The sequence below is a fragment of the Ctenocephalides felis genome, unplaced genomic scaffold, assembly GCF_003426905.1.
Source record: "Ctenocephalides felis isolate EL2017-DRISC unplaced genomic scaffold, ASM342690v1 CF-g0.4_SCAFFOLD_01479, whole genome shotgun sequence".
NCBI classification, from domain to species: domain Eukaryota; kingdom Metazoa; phylum Arthropoda; class Insecta; order Siphonaptera; family Pulicidae; genus Ctenocephalides; species Ctenocephalides felis.
This window is the reverse complement of record NW_020537633.1, coordinates 16,226-23,693: the sequence shown is the minus strand read 5'-3', so window position 1 is coordinate 23,693 and position 7,468 is coordinate 16,226. Positions and strand designations below refer to the sequence as shown.

At 27.2% G+C, this 7,468-nt stretch overlaps 1 pseudogene; it reads right to left on the bottom strand.

The window, feature by feature from the left end:
• Window positions 1-169: 169 nt before the first annotated feature.
• On the bottom strand, window positions 170-6,601 carry LOC113369743 (annotated as a pseudogene).
• Between the last annotated feature and the right edge of the window lie 867 nt (window positions 6,602-7,468).

The following is a 7,468-nucleotide window of genomic DNA, read 5'->3' as shown; positions in this document are numbered from 1 at the left end:
GCATTTGATTTGTCCATATTTTCCATCGCTATCGATATGACTTCATGCACAATCTGTAGTGTTTGCAAATAGCTGAATGTGATTTTAATGCATTCGGAATGCTATGCTATCAAGTTAACAGAACTTAATGTTCTATTATATTATATATAATGTGCTGCTAGTCCTATATTTAAGCATACATTGACTGTATGATTCAAGTAAATGTTAAAAATAACTATAATCCCGATATAAAAATCTATTCTAAGCACTTACTCTCAACTCATCTAAAGCTCCTATATATTTCCTAACTCTTCGTGGGATAAATTCTCCAAAGAGGTACTCGAAGCTCTACTTCAGCAACGTTCCAGAAGAATGTGTTTATAGCGCTTATAATTCTTTGTGGTTCTGAATTTGGTTCCAAATCCCGCGATAAGCATCCTAGTCTTGTATCTAATGCCACCCGTCCAATTGCTAATTAAAAAATGAATTATTATTTTGAACAATACCTAGTTTGCATAATTAAGTTCCATTTATAATGCAGTCGTGATAATCTATTGTTTAACGTGAACTAAACATTTTTAATTTGTGCTGGACTACTATAAAAAGCTTTATTATATATGCCATGAGCTTTATACGTGCTTTCAGTTGAAGCTCGAAAACTTTAATTTAAAATGTATTCAACTAATGCATTCATACTCACATTCTAAAGCCCATTTGTATAGTGTTCACCTAAAAAGTTTCCAGGTAATTCCTGATTTCCATCTCTCATCTCATGAATCCTTAAAAATTCATTTTATATATAACGTATTTGCTCGAATGAAGTTATTACATTACATACCATAATTTTTATAATGACTTAGTTTCATATATAGGTTATGCATCTAATTAAATATATTAGAAAAATCATACAGAAGTTTGATTTGATTCTTTTTATATTAAAATTCAAATATTAAAAAGCAAAATTCTCCCAATATTTATATAAATAAATCTTTACCTCCAAGTATAATGGTATTTCGATCAACTACATATATAACAATTAATAAAAGTCTTTATCATTTTTTTTCTCTACTATTATTACCTTTGCATAAAATCTCCTGCAATTTCATCCAGAGGTCCAACAAATCGTTTTGCAGTTGCAGGTTGCAACATTAGTTGTTGAACTTGAGCTCTAAATGCGTCCCCATTTTTCACCATGCCTGCATTGCATTTAATTATAATTTTAATCAATATTAATTAAATAATGATGTTGAACATCTAAAGTACTATGAGTCCATAATTTAAATTAATATTATTACTTACACTCCAATGATACCAGCGTCTTTACCAAAAAAATCCTTGCGCAGCACTGCTTTATAGTGATGCAAAGAAGGCATAGATGGTCTGTGTGGAAGAGTTTCTTCTCTCCTGAAAACACGTCGAATTTCCTCACCATCAAAAACGAATAAGAGGTCTGGATGACCCACTAATCCACCAACACGGACCACATTTCCAAAATCCTTATGTAGAGACATCATTACTTTATCCAATTCATGAATCTTGTATTGTCCTGAAATAGTAGAAATAGTTAATTATTCTGTGGCTTTAAATTTATCATCTATTGCTTAATTTTATATTTTCTTGTGGAAATATTTTGCTTGTGAAATTTATTGGGTTTCGTTTTTAAGCAGATTAATTAACACAGTGTATTTACGAACTCATAATGAATTGTTTTTCTTACTTCTCGAGACTTGTTAATTTGAATATCTAATATTTAAGAAAATAATCAAACGTTTTTGGCTCTAGGTTTGCTCTGCAGTTTCTAATCTTAGAGCAATATGTTTTTTTAATGAAACTTTTTTTGGTATTTAGATTTTATATTTAAAAAAAAAATGAATATCAATTTACAGGTAACTATTTTATGTTTTTTTCATTAGTAAGCTGCTGAAGCCAATGGTTCTGATATAGAAGTCTCAAACATACTATCAAATCATTCTCAAGAATATATTTTTTATAATTTTCAAAAAGTTTGGAAAATAAATTATATGCTAGGTTTCTAGCTAATAAAAAAGTAGATAATTTATTACTATTTAATGCCATGATACAATAATAGTAATGATCTTTGGAATAAATTCTAATTTATGTTTTTATTTATTTATTCGAATAAAAATTTCTTTTATCATTAGAATACTAAATATTAATTTCGCCTATTGAGGTACATAGCTTAAATTATATCTTTTTATTTTATTCCCTGGCACATGACATTTGGTCTAATTATCTATTTTGTGCAATCATATTGTTATATTTAAAACTTTAAAATCAATATATAAATAAATATGCTAATTATAACAGACTACTTAGTTCTATTTTATGCTTTATTTTTATGTACATAAATTGTTATGAATTTATCAGCTCATATTCTGCAGACAGAATGATTGATTTAATAAATAACTAATAATAAAATGAAGCATTTTTATTTTATTATTTAAATACGTATTTTGTATAAATTTTTATGCCACTATGCATGAAATTTAAGCGTTTTAGGTTTCAGGATAATAATCATCGTTTAATGAGCTTCCGAAAGTTTAGAAATACTTTTAGAGGTTTTAGCCTAATTGGCAGATAAGGTATATATATAATATAGAAATTAGAGAGCTTATTAATGAAGACACTTAATTTTTAGTGATTTATTAAAAAAGTTTGAAAAATGTTAAAATTAGTTCTGAATTTTTGTGACCTACATTCTAAATGATCGTTTATTTTGTAAATGCTATCAGTTTTATATATGAAAATAATTGAACACTTTCCGGTACTTTAAACTTGTTATATATTTTTTATTTATTCATGAACGTGATGAACCGATTCGATTTTGCCAAGACCGACTCATTTTATAGCTTTTAAAATAATTGAGTTAACTTGTATTAAAATTATGTAAAGTGAATTTGTTAACTATTGGGAATAGGAAACCATTATCAAAATTAATGCTCAATATAAATTATCACATTAAATAGTTATATAGCTGTAAATGATGTTAATTATAACCAATCGTTCAATTTATTTATTAAATCATTTAATTAGACTGTAATTTATATTCGAAACGTTGAATGCAATTTATATTTGAAAGAGCATTTTGTATATTAAATACACTTATTTTTGCATTTTATATGAATATTTCAATAGACAAAATCCAGTAAATTTATTTTACTAGTTTATATGATCAGTAAATTTAATGATGGCAACAAATTTTTACAGTAACATCATGAAAAAAATTAAGTCTGTAATTTTAAACCACTTTGTAATTTTTAAGTGAAAATTGATTAATGTTTTTTTAATATTCAAGTTCTTTCACGAAATTAACCCTAAATTGCAGGATAGCAAAGGTGAACGAGCTTTTAAAGTTTTTAAAAATGTTTCAGTAAAAGAAACTGATCTACATTTGATCATTATAAAATGTATTTCAAATTTAATTTCGCCCTAAATAGTAACAGCTTATAACCTTATTTTAATAAATCACATATGTTTTTTCTTTCAATATTTCTTCTATGGCGGGCTTATATGATGTTTAATGTAACCAATTATTTAATTTTTTCATTTAATCAGACTGTAAATTACGCCTGTATATAGGTGTAATTTACAGTCTGATTAAATGAAAAAATTAAATAATTGGTTACATTAAACATCATATAAGCCCGCCATATATATATATATATATATATGAATTTCACATGGGTATTTGAACTGACATAGGTAAATCTGGGTTATAAGATAGGTAATTTTATTATGATGATGGCATTATAGACCATCTTCAAAATTGAAAACTTTAATATAAAACTATTTTATTACTTTTCAAAAATCGATTATTATCTCAGAGATAATTGAGTACTCATTAAAGCAAGAAAGTAAGTTAATTGTTTTAGAGATGAACTTAGAACTTTATATTTTTATTAAGCTTTTTATACTAATGCTCTTATTTATTTTATATGGTGTTTCTTTAAGCAAAATTTTAGTTTCATTATGCTGACCTACTTTTTGCTATTAGAAAATACATTTTGACTATAACCTAATCCTAATCTTTCTTGAGCAAATTTATTATGTAAAAATTGATTCTCGGTAATGATTTAGCGATGAATTGTATATGGTCTGTAATTTTTTAAGTAGAAGTAAGAAATGCTGACTTTCTTCATATTATTAGAAAATGTATTTGATTATTGATTTCAACCCTGCACAGTATCTTTCGAAATAATCAAGAATCCCTAAAAAACTTATAACCTAATTTTAATATATCAAATGCCTCCTTTTCCCTCAATATATCACCTACGAAGGGTGCAAATCTCCAAGTATTTCCTATTAAGACATCTTAAAAATTGAAAACTTCAATATGAAACCACTCTATCATTTTCAAAAATTGATTGTAATATAAGAGGTAAATGGGTACTTTATTAAAGTATAAACCTAAAATAAAGTAAGATAGTAAGTTCATTGTTTAGAGATGAACTCAGAACTTTGTATTTTTTAAAGCTTTATACTAATGCTCTAATTTAAATGGTCTTTTTTTAAGCAAAATTTTAGGTACAAGCTGCTGACCTACTTTCTGTTATTGTTTAATAACATATTTGACTATATATATAATCTAATCCTAATATTTCTTGAAGAAAATTATTATATAAAAAAGATAATCGGTAAGCTCATTGATTTAGCGATAAATTTTTAAGCAAAATTTGAAGTAAGAAATGCTGGCTTTCTTCATATTATTAGAAAATGTATTTGATTATTGATTTTGACATTGCACAGTATCTTTCGAAATAATCAAGAATCCTTAAAAAACCTTATAACCTAATTCTAATAAATCAAATTCCTCTTTTTCCCTCAATATATCACCTATGAAGGGTGCAAATCTCCAAGCATTTCCTATTAAGACCTCTTAAAAATTGAAAACTTCGATATGAAACCACTCTATCATTTTTCAAAAATTGATTGTTATATCAGAGGTAATTGAGTACTTTATTAAAGTATAAACCTAAAACAAAGTAAGAAAGTAAGTTCATTGTTTTAGAGATGAACTCAGAACTTTATGTATTTTTTAAGCTTTTTATACTAATGCTCTAATTTAAATGGTCTTTTTTTAAGCAAAATTTTAGGTACAAGCTGCTGACCTACTTTCTGTTATTGTTTAATAACATATTTGACTATATATATAATCTAATCCTAATATTTCTTGAAGAAAATTATTATATAAAAAAGATAATCGGTAAGCTCATTGATTTAGCGATAAATTTTTTAAGCAAAATTTGAAGTAAGAAATGCTGGCTTTCTTCATATTATTAGAAAATGTATTTGATTATTGATTTTGACATTGCACAGTATCTTTCGAAATAATCAAGAATCCTTAAAAAACCTTATAACCTAATTCTAATAAATCAAATTCCTCTTTTTCCCTCAATATATCACCTATGAAGGGTGCAAATCTCCAAGCATTTCCTATTAAGACATCTTAAAAATTGAAAACTTCAATATGAAACCACTCTATCATTTTTCAAAAATTGATTGTTATATCAGAAGTAATTGAGTACTTTATTAAAGTATAAACCTAAAATAAAGTAAGAAAGTAAGTTCATTGTTTTAGAGATGAACTCAGATCTTTAAGCAGTTTTTAAGCAAAATTATAAGTATAAGGTGCTGACCTACTTTCTGTTATTAAAATATATTTGACTATAACCTAATCATAATTCTCTTGATCAAAATTATTATGTAAAAAAAGATTATCGGTAAGCTCATTGATTTAGGAATGAATATGGTCTTTAATTTTTTAAGCAAAACTTGAAGTAAGAATGTTGACTTTCTTCATATCATTAGAAAATGTATTTGGTTATTGATTTTGACCCGCACAGTATCTTTCGAAATAATCAAAAATCCTTAAAAAACCTAATTCTAATAAATCAAATTCCTCTTTTCCTCAATAAATCACCTATGAAGGGTGCAAATCTCCAAGCATTTCCTATTAATTATATGGTCTTTAATTTTTTAAGCAAATTTGAAGTAAAAAATGCTGACTACTTTCTTCATATTATTAGAAAATGTATTTTACTATTGATTTTGACCCTGCACAGTATCTATCGAAATAATCAAAAATCCTTAAAAAAAAACCTTATAACCTAATTCTAATAAATCAAATTCCTCTTTCTCCCTCAATATATCACCTATGAAGGGTGCAAATCTCCAAGCAATTCCTATTAATTATATGGTCTTTAATTTTTAAGCAAATTTGAAGTAAGAAATGCTGATATTCTTATATTACTAGAAAACGTATTTGATTATTGATTTTTACCCTGCACAGTATCTTTCGAAATAATCAAAAATCCTTAAAAAACCTTATAACCTAATTCTAATAAATCAAATTCCTCTTTTCCCTCAATATATCACCTATGAAGGGTGCAAATCTCCAAGCATTTCCTATTAAGGGCAGCTCCTTGGGTCCCGGAATCTCTTCGTACGCCTTGGGATAGGTCCTCGTCGTTTCTTCCACCTTCTTATCCTGTCCGTGGATTATTCCTGTTAGCTCATCGGGCGTTATCGTTATCGCCGAAGAGAAACTCTTGCTAACTCGCAAAACCTTGCTTGATGTTCTGCTGGCAGCGTTAACCGACATCCTGCCTCAAGATCTGTCGATTAGATAGATGATAATTAATTGCTCTTTATCACGGAAATTAGATGATCTAGATAAAGAGGTGTTGAGTTGATATAAAGTTCGGGATAGATTAATCAAATCACTTGAAATATATTTTGAAGGGTCTGAGGAATATTTTTGTAGATTAATTGATCGATGATGATCAATCATTTATCTTTGCGGAATGTATTTAAGGAAATAATTTGAATTACTGCACGATTTTATTTACAAGACTTTTTACTATGTTTTTGACTTCCCGAAGGAGTTTCAAATTTTCACTCAACTCATTCTGAATTGAATGAGACCAAATTTGGAAAATGTGTATGTGTGCTTGTGTGTGAGTCGATTTTTGGCCTATCGACGACGTTTTCTCAAAAACGGCTGGAATAAATAATATATAAAGTTCGGGATAGATTAATCAAACGGAACGTAAAATAAATTTTAAAGGGTCTGAGGAATATTTTTGTAGATTAATTAGCATGCGAGCGATGATGATCAATCATTTTTCTTAGTATTTAAGGAAATAAATTGAATTACTGCACGATTTTATTTACAAGACTTTTTCACTATGTTTTTAACTTCCCGAAGGAGTTTTACGTTTTCTCGGAGTCTTAACTTATTCTGAATTGAATGAGATCAAATTTGGAAAATGTGTATTTGTGTTGATTTTTGACCTATCGACGACGTTTTCGGGATAGATTAATCAAACGGAACATAAAATAAATTTTGAAGGGTTTGAGGAATATTTTTGTAGTAATTAGCGTGCGACTGTAGAGCGATGATGATTAATCATTTTTCTTAGTATTTGAATTAAATAAATTGAATTACTGTACGATTTTATTTACAAGA